Source organism: Vulpes lagopus, chromosome 23, assembly GCF_018345385.1.
Source record: "Vulpes lagopus strain Blue_001 chromosome 23, ASM1834538v1, whole genome shotgun sequence".
NCBI lineage: Eukaryota > Metazoa > Chordata > Mammalia > Carnivora > Canidae > Vulpes > Vulpes lagopus.
Genome location: NC_054846.1, coordinates 37,002,735 through 37,017,865, shown reverse-complemented (window position 1 = coordinate 37,017,865; position 15,131 = coordinate 37,002,735).

Genomic DNA, 15,131 nt, shown 5'->3' with positions numbered 1-15,131 from the left:
CACTGTTTTTTATGGCCTTCCCACTTCCACTCTGATCCATCTGGATTTTGCAACTTTCCAGATTGTGTCTATACTTTTTACTACTCTAGTCTGTTTCTACACAGAAATTGGAGTTATCCTTTTAAAACATAGTTAGATCCTCTGTTGAAACAGATCATCTGTTGAAATTCTTCCATTGGATTTTCCACTCATTAAGAATAAAAGTCTATGGGGATGCCTGGGTGGCTCAGTGGTTGAGCATCTGCCTTGGGCTCAGAGTGTGATCCTCAGTCTGGGAATCGAGTCCTGCATCAGGCTCCTTGCAGGGAGACTGCTTCTCCCTCTGCCTATGTCTCTGCCTCTCTCTGTATCTCTCATGAATAAATAAATAAAATCCTAAAAAAAATAATAATAAAAGCGTAGGGGTGCCCAGATGGTGTAGTTGGTTAAGTGTCTGACTCTTGGTTTTCACTCAAGTTATGATCTGGGGTCATGAGATAGAACCCCCTCTTGGGCTCTGTGCTCAGCATGGGGTCTGCTTAAGACTTTCCTTCTCCCTCTACGCCTCCTCAACCCCTCTCTCAAATAAATAAATAAATAAATAAATAAATCTTTAAAAAAATAAAAGTCTACATTCCTATGAGGTTTATAGGCCCTACTTGATTTCTTTAACAACTGCTATCACTCTATACCTGGTTCCCTCTCCTCTTCCCACACTGACTCCCTTTGCTCTTCCTCAAATATTTCAGATATTCTCTCGCAGCAGAGCCTGTGTACCTGCTGTTTCTTCAAACAAAACAACTATGCTTGCCCATGTCACTTACTGTCTCATCTCCTCCACCTTAACTTCTGTCTTCTCGGTGACACCTTCTCTAGCAACCCAGTCAAACATTCCAGTCCTCCCTTACCTCTGGGCCCTAATGTTCCTTTTTCCTGCTTTCATTTTCTCCTTAAGGACTATCCCTAGTGAACATACTATACCTTTATCTTCTTTTTAAATCATCATATAGAATATTAAAAAGACATCAAGGATAAAGATATAATAAAATTCATACTTATTATGCTTTAATCAAGGATATTTGTAAAAGACACTGGCCATCCTATGGATGCCTGGTATTGAGGAGTAAAGTAGCTGCCAGTATACTGAGGCCTTCCCCATGTTCGTGTTCTCTCTCTCTCTCTCTCTCTCATTCAAATAAGTAAAAAAAAAAAAAATAAATAGACTTAGTAAATTTCTCTTGACTATGACTCCATGGTGTCCACATAAAACTAAACTGGATGCTTGTCAGTAAAATAATCATCAGTTTAACAGTTTTTATTTCAGAAAAGATGCTTTTGAAATTTCATTTAAAGAGAGACAGTGATTATTTGATTTGCTTTCTATCCAGGTACTAGCATTTACTTTTCTTAGCTTCCAAAAAGATTTTTTGATATCTCCCACCACATACTTTCTTAACTTCATATACATTCATAAGAAACTGTCCCTATGTATATAATTTTGCTATTTATCATCCTTTTCTAACTATGTTTTTTGGATGAAGTAGAATTTTACACTTCACCACTGCCTAGGGCATTTGATAGGAGGCTTGAAGTAGTCAAACTTCTCTTTTTCCTCTAACATTCTGTTTTCCCAAGTATCTTTCAGGTTGCTTTGCTTCTCTGCCACACTTGAAGCAAATAATTGACACCATCTCCATTGGGACTCCAACTGATCCATCATCAAATTTTCCCTTTTCTTCCTGAGAGAATTCAGGTAGTTCACTTTTATTTTATGTTGTTTTATTGGTTTTTTTATTTTTTATTTTTTATGTAGGCTCCACATCCAGGATGGAGGCCAAAGCAGGGCTTGAACTCAGGATCCTGAGATCAAGACCGGAGCTGAGATCAAGAGTCGGATGCTTAACCAAATGAGACATCTACCTGTCCCCAGGTAGTTCATATTGTATTGCGAATTTCTTGGAATTTTTTGTTGCTGGTATCTTTCTATTTGATTATCACTTTGCCATATGGTTAGCTAATGCTGTTAAAGAAGGGTTAGCTAGTGCTGTTAAACTGTTAACTATTACCAGAGAAAAGAAGCAAAGGCATCACTATTGCACTTCTGATTTTGCTCCCCTGACCCACTGTTTTCTTGCTGCCCACAGGCACTGTTCCTATGAATCAGTGTTCATTCCTTAGAATCAAGACAACAGGAGATTTTTTTTACATTGCAAGTTTGGTAAAAAGACCATTGGTTTAAAGTAAGGTTTTATTATATTCTCAGGTTACTTTTTTAAAAAAACAATGCATACATATATTTCTCCACATTTTTATGAGTTCTTCCCCAAATCTGGGGGAATGGTGTTTATGATATATTAAATTAATACTGTGACTCTGATTCTTTGTGTAGATTGCACTCAAAGGTGTGTATGTGTGTATTTTTATTCATCTTACATTATATCTTTCCTCACAGTCAAATAACTGAAGGTAATTTTCAGGTAGAATAATTTTTACAAGAATATTTGACAAGAATTCCGGCGTTCAAATCGTTTTCAGTACAAAATCGTTGCTCTGTTGATCCCTTAGATGTAAAACCAATTTCCTTTTAAAGTCTACATATCACTCTAGAAATATAAATATAAAATAATGTCATAGGCAAGATGATGAGGCAAATGAAATATTTCTCTAACTGAATGCAAATGTATTTGTGAAGAAAGTAACGTTTGCAACCTGGAAATCATAGCAGAGGTCAGAACTTCCAGTGGGAAATTTCTTAATGGCTGGTTAGCTATTCAGAGAATAATCTTTTTCAAAGCCTGACAATATTCCTATCTATAGAGTCTTTCTCCCTCAGAAAAATTTACTAAGAATTAAGAAATAAAAATGTGTTTCTTTCCTGTGGAAATAAAATCACTTAAATTGTCATTTAACTCAGGGTTCTCAAAAGCAGCACTATTGCCATTTGAACTAAACAATTCCCTCTTGGTGAAGGAGGCCTGCCTATACACTGCAAGATGTTTACCTGCATCCTTGGTCTCTATCCACTAGGTGCTAGTAGCATAACCCCTTAATAGTGACAATCAAAAAAATCTCCTGACATTGCTGAATGTCCCTTGGAGGACAAAAATGCCCCCAATAGGAATGATGGATTTATTTTTTAATATTTTATTTATTTATTTATTTAGGGGGGGAGAGAGAGAGAGAAAAAAAAAAGAGAGCAGGGGGAGTGGCAGAGGGAGAAGGAGAAGCAGACTCTATGCTGAGCAGGAAGTCCGAGTCCAACAGAGGGCTAGATCCCAGGACCCTGAGATCATGACCTGAGCCCAAGGAAGATGCTTAACCAACTGAGCCACCCGATATATGTAAAATACATATATTTAAATATGTCATTATTGGGGTGCCTGGGTGGCTCAGTTGTTTACAGCATCTACCTTGGGCTCAGGTCATGAGCCCATATATAATAATATCTATTTATATGTAATAAGTATTGTGAATTACCAATTCATGGGGTTTTTTTGTAAATTTTGCTATTGTGGTGTTTGTATAGTCTTATTAATTTGCCTGTATATAGTACATATATTAGTCCTATATGTAGTGCATATATTACTGCTCTATTTTTAAAATCTTTCACATCATTCTTGACATTTTTGATAAAGAGCTTTCTTAAAAATTATATGTACTCCAAGCCATTCATTAGGTGGTCTTGTTCCTCCATTTGCTTATATGTCTACTAAGCCCTTTCCCATAATTAGAAAAATAAACATCTATATTTTTTGAATCCATTTGTTTTTAACTTGTACAGTAATTTTTATATTCTATCCTATAAATCCTAAAGGGCTTTTGATGCCAGGTTAATGAATCTTGAAAAACAAGAGAAAAAAATGTAACAGAATTGTTAGATTGTCAGTAAACTAATTATAGTTTACCAAGTGCCTGTAGCGTGCCTGACATAGTGCTGGGTGGTTTACAGGCTGGGTCATAAATGACCTTATTTAATATGCCATCATCATTAACAGTATTATTATGCTTGGATTATACATGAGGAAATTAAAGCCTACAATATATAGTAGTTTGATCAAAGACACAAAGTTGGTAAGTAGTGGGATAGGAATTTAGACTAGTTTTGTTTGACTTAAAACTTATGCTATTTCCATTAGAGCAAGAGTCTACAAGAATAGATAGTCTCTTGGAGTTTTGAGTGGAAAAATGACATGATCAGAACTGTACTGTAAGAAAACCCTAGCATGGGTGCCTAGGGTGCCTGGGTGGCTCAGTCCATTATGAATCTGACTCTTGATTTCAGCTCAAGTCATGATCTTAGGGTCATGGGATCAAGCCCTGGATCAGGCTCTATGCCCAGTGGGGAGTCTATTTGAGATTCTCTCTCTCTGTTCCTCCCCTCACTCATGCCCTCTCTTTCTAAAATAAAATAAATCTTCAAAAAAAAAAAAAAAAGACAATTTAGCAATAGCTGACAAGGAAGTTTTTTAGGTTTTGTTTTGTTTTGTTTTTGTTTTTTAAAGAAGAATCTGGGATGCCTGGGGGCTCAGTGGTTGAGCCTCTGCCTTCGGCTCAGGATGTGATCCTGGTATCTGGGATTGAGTCCCACATTGGGCTCCCGGGAAGCCTGCTTTTCCCTCTGCCTCTGTTTCTGTCTCTCTCTCCCTCTGTGTCTCTCATGAATAAATAAATAAAATCAGAAAGAAAGAGAAAGAAGAAAGAAAGAAAGAAAGAAAGAAAGAAAGAAAGAAAGAAAGAAAGAAAGAAAGAAAAAAGAAAGAAAGAAAGAAAGAAAGAAAAAAGAAAGAGAAAGAAAGAAAGAAAGAAAGAAAGAAAGAAAGAAAGAAAGAACGAACTTGGAGGCTATTAAAGTAGACCAAGTCAAGAATAATGAAATCCTTGTGAATGGAAGTAGTTGTTGGAAGTTGAAGAGGAAGAAATGGAGAAGAGATATTATTATAGAGAGAGAATTGGCAGGATAGTCTAACTGAATATTGGGGAAAGAAAAATAGATGTGTTAAAGATGATTAAGAATTTTTCAACAATTTGTCTTGAAAGAAGATATGAGTAGTTTTTAAATTTTTTTTTTAATTTTTATTTATTTATGATAGTCACAGAGAGAGAGAGAGAGAGAGGCAGAGACACAGGTTGAGGGAGAAGCAGGCTCCATGCACTGGGAGCCTGATGTGGGATTCGATCCCGGGTCTCCAGGATCGCGCCCTGGGCCAAAGGCAGGCGCCAAACCGCTGCGCCACCCAGGGATCCCCATGAGTAGTTTTTAAAATATGAAGTATTTCTAAGGAATATTGCAAAGTCAGTTTTGGACATCCTGAAGTGCTAAATGAAGGAGGTGAGCTCTAGGTGATGGTTTAAAGTGTAATATTGAACATTGGACAGGGGAAAAAGGATTGGATTTGAGTTATGAATGTGAGAATCACCTGCACGGATATAATAGAACCATGAGATTGCCACAGGTAGGAGTCAAAATGAGAGGAATCATGAACAGATTCTTAGGAAATATTTAAGTGGTTAATATTTAAGTGTTTATATAAAGTGGTAGGAATAAAAAAAAGAATATAGATACAAAAATAAAGGAATGAATAGAAAAGTAGGAAGGGACACAAAAGGTTTTTATGTAAAGAAAATCATTGGTTGCAAACACAGTAAATATTTTTAAATAATATGATAAAGTGAATGTGTACTTGTATCCCCTCACGTTAACCAGAGTAGCATATGGCTGCCCAAATTCCAGCTCCCAGAACCTGCATGACATTGCCTGAGAACTTAAACCTGTTTGCTCACATGACAGGCCAATCTTATCAGAGAATTTCCTGCCAACCCCAGCAGCTCTCAACCAATGACTGTGACCTTAGTGTGCAAGTACTCTGCTCCCTTGCACCTTGAGCAAGATAACTGAGGCACATCTTCTAAACTGGCTATGGCACTTTCCTGGCATCATTAACTTGAACTTATTCTCAGGAGACCCTTGCCTGATAAGAAAATTTTATTTCCTATCTTCTCTTTCATCACTTTCCTAGTAGCATTTCCTGCAATCTTCTACAAAATGAACCTTTTTTGTGTCCTTAAATCCAAATTTGTCTCAGGATCTTCTTCTGGAAGTATTCAAATGAAAGCAACATGACAAATGATATGGGATGTTGGTCTTAGGGACAGAGATGTCATTCTGACTTCAGGGACAGCCCTCACACGTGAGTGGTAGATAAGTTGGGTATAAGAAAACTAAGAAAGAGGGATTGCTGGGAGATGTCAGGTAATTTGAGATGATGTAGAGGGAAGTTGAGAGAAGGATTTGATCTCCCTCTGAGCCTAGAGTGAGATTGATCCTTGCTCCTCTGCCTAGAGTGGTAAAGGGGTGGATGTTGAAGATCTGGGAAGAGTAATGAATTCTAGAATAAAATTCAGTTCTTATTGTTGCTAAGATAAAATAATAAGCCTTCGATCAAGGTTAAAAATATTTTAAGATAGTGCCAAGTAACAAAAAGAGCATTTTTTTTTTTCCAATCAGGCAGACAGACTTGCATAGGAATTCTGGCCTCATCTCACCATGTGACCATGTGCATGATATTTAACCTCTCAGGCTACATTTATACATCTGTGAAATGGGGATGATAAGATTCATCAATCAAGGATCGGTAGAAGAAATGCAACAACATGCAGAGCTGCCTAGCTATTTACAACATAGTAAATAGTAAATGTGAGCTGTTACCCCATCTGAGGGACACAAAGAATCCAGTTAAAATTTGACTGCATGAGCTCAGAGTGCATATTCAGCTTGGTGTTATATATCTTAAAAAAAAAAATCAGAATGTTTGTCTCTATTACAGAAATCCTGAGATTAAAAAAAAATACCAATTTGTTCCAAGTTTTTCCTTTCCCAGGGGTTTTAACAGACTCACAGGTACTATTTTGATAACCTACTACATTTGTCTAGGCATTCACTTTAAAAAGTAACAAATATAATAGTTACTTTAGCCTCAGCTTTGTAGATGTTTTACATGGGTATTATTTTTCAGACAATGAATGATACCTGATTATTCTGGGAAAATCAGATTTGACTTGAGGTTTCCTCCTTGGCTTTTATTTACAAATCAAAACAATGTACTGAATAGCAAGTTGAAAAGAATTTTTCAAGCACATTGTTGTGTTTCCAGAGGAAGAAGCTACAACCTCAAGTGAACTTCCTTGTTCTTAATATATATTTTAAGTTTTTAAAAGTTTTTCTCTCCTACAAGTAGATTTGCCTTTATACTTTTAACATTCTTATTGTTAAAATTCATTAGACATGGATTACAGCAGAAAACACTATTCAACTATTGTAACTATGAATCCTGTGAGTTTTCTGTCTACTGTATCTCCTACTGTATCTCCTAAACAGCATGGAAGGGAAATAGTCACATGATTATTAGCACTCTAGAGTTTATGGGGGTCAGTCACTCTTAGAAGACAGTAAAAGGGAGGAAGCAAAATATATGACTGTCAACTATGATGTTTCTGGCTGATGAATATAAATATTCTGGTTTTCTTGCAGACTGTAAGTTTCCTATCTTAAATTTCAATGCAGAAAAACATTAAAAGGTTATTATAAAGCACTTTTTCTTACATTGAATTGCACATGAAATTATATAAAAAATATGCAAAGAAATCCCCTTTTGGCAATCATAATAAATATGAATTTATAGCCTTGTGTTCATTTAAATTATTCAACAATGACTTTTTAAAACTTACTATTTCATGTGTTCCATATTGAACACAAAAGTCACAGAAATAAACAACTCACAGTTCTTTTCTCCCAGGGATTTAACCATCTAGGGAGACAATTTCCAGTCCACTTCACTTTCATGAATATAAGTTAAAAAAATGGATTTTTCCTTATCCAAGAATTTAGTCAGCATTTTTTTTTTATGATAGTCACACAGAGGAGAGAGAGAGAGGCAGAGACATAGGTAGAGGGAGAAGCAGGCTTCATGCAGGGAGCCCGACGTGGGATTCGACCACGGGTCCCCAGGATCGTGCCCTGGGCCAAAGGCAGGCGCCAAACTGCTGCTCCACCCAGGGATCCCTTAGTCAGCATTAAAAATATTTTTTCTCTTTCTCTGATTATGTGACTTTCAGAATTTTGACCCCACTCTACATTCTGGACTTAACCATCATCATGTGTCACTTGGACTACTAAATTAACCTCCTAATTGATACCTCTACTGGAATAATTCTAGACATTTTACTGTTCTTTCCAAAACTCTACCCTCAATTTTTCCACTCAATTTGGCAGTGTGCTTAGGTCCCAAAACTAGGAATCATTATCCCTTTCTTAACATCCCTAATCTAACACATCAGTAAGTATGTATGCCAGTTCTGACTACTGGTCTTTCTGCCACTTACCTATAATTACTCTAATTTTTCACCTTGGCTTCTACAATACCATCACAACTGGTCTCTTTATTTCTACTCTCAGCCTATGTCTACTAAGTCACTGGAGTAACTTTTAAGTCATGTAAATTGGTCATATCCCACCAAACATGACCTATCATTTGCCTTATCGTCCTCCACCTCCAGCCTGCTTTACACTCTTCAAAGGCTTCTATCACAGTTAGAATAAACTTTAAACTGCTTACAACATTCCACAATCTATGACCTCACTCATTTCTTAATTTGTCACTCTTCGATTTGTTTACTCTGCCACCCTGCTCTTACTCTTAGGAATGACACTGATCTTCTTCTCTTTTTTTTTTTTTAAGATTTTATCTATTTATTCATTTTATTTATTTACACACACACACACACACAGAGGCAGAGACACAGGCAGAAGGGGAGGCAGGCTCCATGCAGGGAGCCCGAGGTGGGACTCGATCCTGGGACTCCAGGATCACACGCTGAGCTGAAGGTGGCGCTAAACCGCTGAGCCACCCAAGGATCCCCATCTTCTTTTTAAAAAGGTATCTAGCTACAATTTTTTCTCTAAGCACCGCGTTAGCTGTACTCCATATATTTGTGTATGTTTTATTTTCATTTTCAGTCATCTCAAAATATCTTCTAATTTCCCTTGTGATTTCTTCTTGAACCTATTTGTTATTTAAGAGTGGGTTAGTCTAATTTCCACATATTTGTGACTTTATAAATTTTCCTCTGTTACTGATTTCTAACACCATTCTATTATGGCCATAAATATACTTTGTTTAATTTCTACAGTTTTACATTTTTTTAAATTTATTTTATGATAGTCACAGAGAGAGAGAGAGGCAGAGACACAGGCAGAGGGAGAAGCAGGCTCCACGCACCGGAAGCCCGACGTGGGATTCGATCCCGGGTCTCCAGGATCGCGCCCTGGGCCAAAGGCAGGCGCCAAACCACTGGGCCACCCAGGGATCCCAATTTCTACAGTTTTAAATTGAGATTTGTTTTGCATAATCTGGAGAATGTTCCTTATGCAATTTTAAAGAGGTTGTGTATTTTATTGGATGGAATGTTCTATAAATATCTATTCAGTATAGTGGTTTGTGATGTTGTTCAAGTTCTATTTTTCCTTGTGAATCTTTTTTTGGTTATTCTTTTCACTGCAGAAAGTAGGATATTGTAAATTCAAGTTATTATTTTTAAATTTTCTATATATCTTTAATTCCATAAATTTCAGTTTCATATATTTTGGGGATCTTTGGTTAGCAATTTTTAGTAATAATTTTTGTCTTAAAATCTAGATTCCCAGAAATATATCTTGCACTTTTCAGAATCTGTTACGGGTATCTCATCTATCAGCTTTTCCTTTTAAGTTTGCTGGTCAACTTGTTTGCTCCAACTTTTATTGCTGCCACAGGAAGCTACAGTGTTAAAGAATTATCACTAATTGTTTTTTCTAAATGCCCAAAGGAAAAGTTGTTCATCCTGGGTGAGGCCTGAATTAAGTCAAATGGAGATATGGCCTATGAATGCAATTTTCCAGGGAACTGCAAACAGGTCAATAGTGACAATTTCCTAGAACTGAAGCTTTGGAGGAACTCCAATCCTATTCTTTGCTCTAAAATGGATGAGAGGTTGCTTGTGTTCACCATGATTGTGCAGCTGTGGTTTCTAAGGCTACTAGAGATCTAGGGAAAGGGGAATGGAAATAGGACAAGTTACAAACACCAAATGATTTGTTGTACTTACCTAGATTTAGCTATTTATCTTGAATAAATGTCCTTAGGTTGCTGCAAGCTTTTGGTTAGCTTCCAGAGCTCTAAGACAGTTGACTTTGACAGTTTTTGCCAGTGCTTTCATTACATGAATAGACTAATTGTCCCATCTTAGCACAAAGAAATTCCAGCAAGTTCAGTTTTTATCTCCCTAAGGAACTGTATAGTAATCTGTAAAAACTTTGATATAGCCCATCTTAGAGACCTTAAGCCGCCATCATTAATATATTTGCGAAACATTATCAGGCCTATGGAAAGGTCTGAAAGAGAGGAATATATCTTGATAATCAGAGGAAATTGACCCCAGTGAAAGAGAGAACATACATTAAAGAAATTTTTTAAATGAAAAGTGTAATAAAAAAAAAGAAGGCAACATGCTCCAAGAAAGAGCAGATGATAAATGGCACCTGGATGCTGCTGAAAGGTACAGTGGGAGTTCATAATTGTCCAAGTACATTGTTATAAGAGATTTGTTACTTTCTTTGTACATACATACATTATCCTTATTTGTAGCTGTTTAGGTGAATTTTTATGATAACAAAATCCAGGAGGATCAAGGATAAAGAACGGAATAGGCATTGTTCATGTTCAAACCTCATCTCTTGGGTAAACACTACAAATGCTGATCCTTAAGAGCACAGACTTTAGAAACATACTAAATTCAAATCCTGCCTCCTCTACTTAATAGTTCTGTGACATTAAACAAATTACTTACTATTTGGCAACCTCACTTTTCCCCTTTGTAAAACGTAGAGTTTATAAGAAATAAACTAAATAATCTATGTAAAGCTCTTAACTCAGTTCCTAGTTCATAATGAGTACCTCATGAATGGCAGCTGTAATTAGTGTATTGTCCATATTAAATGTCTGCGCTTATAATTGAGAAGGTCTTCTAATTCAGCAGTTTTCATAATAACATAATTTTTTTTAAATTTTTATTTATTTATGATAGTCAGAGAGAGAGAGAGAGGCAGAGACACAGGCGGAGGAAGAAGCAGGCTCCATGCACCGGGAGCCCGATGTGGGATTCGATCCCGGGTCTCCAGGATCGCGCCCTGGGCCAAAGGCAGGCGCCAAACCGCTGCGCCACCCAGGGATCCCATAATAACATAATTTTAAATAAGGTCTGGTCCACATGTGAATGTGAACCATATACAACTTGATTAATAGCTATTATATATAATACAATTACTACGTGAGCATTATGAAACTATAGTTCTATCATTCCTACTTCCCTCAACAGTCCAGACTTGTTTAAAATGAGAGGCTGATAATTTTATTTATCTTGCTGCTTTATTGATCTTGTCTTATGCCCCCATGATAAGTCTGGATTGTTTTCAAATAAAACATTTTTTCCTTCTTTTTATACTATGCTTGCTTTTGTTTGTTATCAGAGCAAGTACACTACTGTGGAAAAGTCTTGTTATCATTCAGTTTGACTTCTGCATCGTTCTTTCATTCAAACTCAAATACGCACGCAATTTACATCTGCAGCATTGTGATTGCTATAGTCATTTCTTTCCTAACAACAAAAATGATAATATCACTGCCTTTCACTGAAGATTCTCTATGGGCAAAGTATAGTCTCAGGGATAATAATAGCAATATCTACTATTTATTGAGAAAGATCCTATGCATATCTGACTAATCTTGACAATGAATATATTAAGGAATTATTATTTTATGAATGAGAATACTGATATTCAAAAAAATACATAGGTAGATAATTGGGAATCTTCAACTTTAATTTTTCTATTTCATTCCAAATACAAGTTCTTTCTATTTTACCATAGGGCACTCCATATAAACACATCCAAAAAGATTGCTCTTGCAGTCATAACTGTTACAAACATCTCTGGTAATGTTGAAATGACATTATAGGTTACTGTTAAATGTAAAAAATATATAGTTTTCAAATTTAGTATTATCTCTAAGATTGCCCTGCATTACTCAGAACTCTGTTCTCATTGATTAATTTTTGCTTTCTCCCTTCAAGCATATTTAGCCCTCCTACCATGTTCCTTTACCCACAGCATCAGAAGTTAAATATATTTAATATTTTTATGGTCGTTGACATATAAATTATCCTGTATATCTCTCTCATTTTTTTTTGTTTTATAAGTTCTCAAATCACTTCCAACACTGTGTCAGTTATTATGGTCATACATACACATACACACACATGTACATGCATGAAACAGTATTGAACAAACCACCCCAAACTGAATGACTTAAACAATGTTTTATTTTCCCACAGGCTGGGGGCTACACTAATCTTCTTTCTTCTGCAGTAGTTGGCTTGCTGAGCATACTCTTGTTGTGAGAGGGACATCAATGAAACAATTTTCAAAGCTTTGCTTGTATCACTTCTGGTAAAATTCTGTTGGATAAAATAAGTCTCATTGCTGAGTCCCTGAGAGTAGGAGTGAGGAGAGAGGATAATTTTGGATAAGATTTAATATATTACCAGCCAGAAATGATTACATATCTTTAAAAGTTACCCTAAATGGTCCAAGTCTTGGACAAACATATAGATTGTCTAGCTGGCATTCCATTTCTCATATCTGAAAGACACCTGACATACAAATCTACCTGAGGCCAGTTCATCCTTATCATGGTCCAGGTAGAGGCATCCCCACACAACTTATCATCAGCCTCATGATAAAGGGAGAAATAATTTTCAGGTAATTTAGTCTTCTTCCTTATAATTAATGATGAAAGATGATAGACATAGCTCATTAGAACCATCATCTTGTTTGCCACATAAATAAACAGACCATTTTCCTACAGGCCACACTTATTTGATGGGTCTGATACAAAGAGTGCTTAGTTTATTGGAAGTACATGGATGGGTTAAAGATAATTTAGATTGTTAGTCATCAAATTTCTCATGTTGTAAAGTGCTTTTTCAATAGTGCAGAAGGTATTTCCTAACTATGTTACATTTTCTGTCCTCAAACAATTCTCATCTCTGTATGTCCTGCCTATAAGGAACTACAAAAAAGCAGTAAAATAAGGCAAGATGATAAATTGTGATTATTGAAGGTTTGTGGTGACAATTTGACTTAAGATAAAGTTTAAATTTAAAAAAGTTAAAGTTTAACTTATGTTTATAAAACAGATAAGGCAGAAACTTTTTCTTTTGAGATATTTATATTAATCTATTTTTCAAAATTAATTTGGCCTAGAATGAGAGATTGTGTTTTTGCAAGATCAACTGTACTGACAGTATAGTTTAGGACTATATAACACTAAAATCATCCAATTATTTATATATCCCTAGGTATATATACATCCATTTATCTCAAGGGATGTTATATATAGATTTTATGACTCATTTAATAGCTTTACATGTCTTTTATATGCTAAATATGACAAAAAACATATATCTAAAGCATGGCTGCTAATAACCTTATAAAGGTATAATTTAAATGACTTTAAATAATTAGTCACTCTTGCATTTGCCAGTATCTCTTAAAAATACATAATTATCAGGTTGATGCTATAATAACTGTCACAGTTACTAATGGCAACCAAGAAAAGCAATCTCGCAGTTCAGCAAAAAAAAGAAAAGGCTGATAAGAAAAATTTGGAAAAAATTTTTGTCAGATTACATTTTAGAAGTGCGCAAATCTTGTGTCAATTTGTTAACATGTTTCTGAGACTAATTTTAATATTCCCAAATTCTTTTTTTTTCCAAAATTAATTCTGAGCCAGAATTACTTTAATAAATTTTGTTATCTAAATGTTATCAATTAATTATTTACATAATTTGAAGATTGTATAACTTTTGATGGTTTATTTTTTAATGATGTGTGCTTCACTTACAGTAGAAATGCATATTATTTTGGAATAATTTTAATGCTGAATATAAATTATATCTGATTTAAGGCTGCAGTTTATTTTGAAGAATATGTAATTAATTATTCCAAACAACAAACTTTGTTTTTTAAAAAAATTATTCTAATATAATGAAAAGATAAGGAAACTTATTTGTTCAATTTCTAGATCCACTATTTTTAATTTTTAAATATTTTTAAAAATACAATCAGAATATGACACCTGCCTATCTATAATCTAAGAAGCCAATAGTGATAGTCATTCTGTGTGTGTGTGTGTCTATAAATGAATTGGAAGAGGACAACACTAAAGACCTATACTCAAGCCCAGCAAATTGGTTTAGGGATAGAACTAGTCAAGCCCCTTCAGACCACCAGAGAATTTACAAACGTTGAAAAGACTGAAGATTCATTGATGATGTGTCACAAATATCTATCACTTAGGCATTGAAGAAATGTCTATAAAAAGCTTCCGGATGATTTTTAAAAGAAACGGGTTAACCTCCAACATTGAAATAAAATAAAAAGGGGAAAGAGGTTATGAAAGAAGAAACGCACATAACATTCTGGAACTTTTTAAAAAGTTTTTATGACATGAACAAACATTTCTCTAACAGACAAATGGTCAACTGACACATGTAAAATGCTCAACAACATTCATCATCAGAGAAATACAAATCAAAACCACAAAATGAAATACCACCTCAACACCAGTCAGAATGGCTAAAATTAACAAGTCAGGAAACAACAGATGTTTGCGAGGATACAGAGAAAAGGGGACCCTCTTACACTTTTGGTAGGAATGCAAGCTGGTACAGCTACTCTGGAAAATAGTATGGAGGCTCCTCAAAATGTTGAAAATAGAGCTACCCTGCAACCAGCATTTGCACTATGGGTTTTTACCCCAAGGATACAAATGTAGTGATCCGAAAGGGCACCTGCACCCCAGTGTTTATAGCAGCAATGTCCACAATAACCAAACTATGCAAAGAGCCCAGATATCCATCAATAGATGGATGGATAAAGATGTGGGCACATACACACACTACTACTACTACTACTACTACTACTACTACTACTACTACTCAGCAATCAAAAAGAATGAAATCCTGCCATTTGCAACAATGTGGATGAAACTATAGAATGT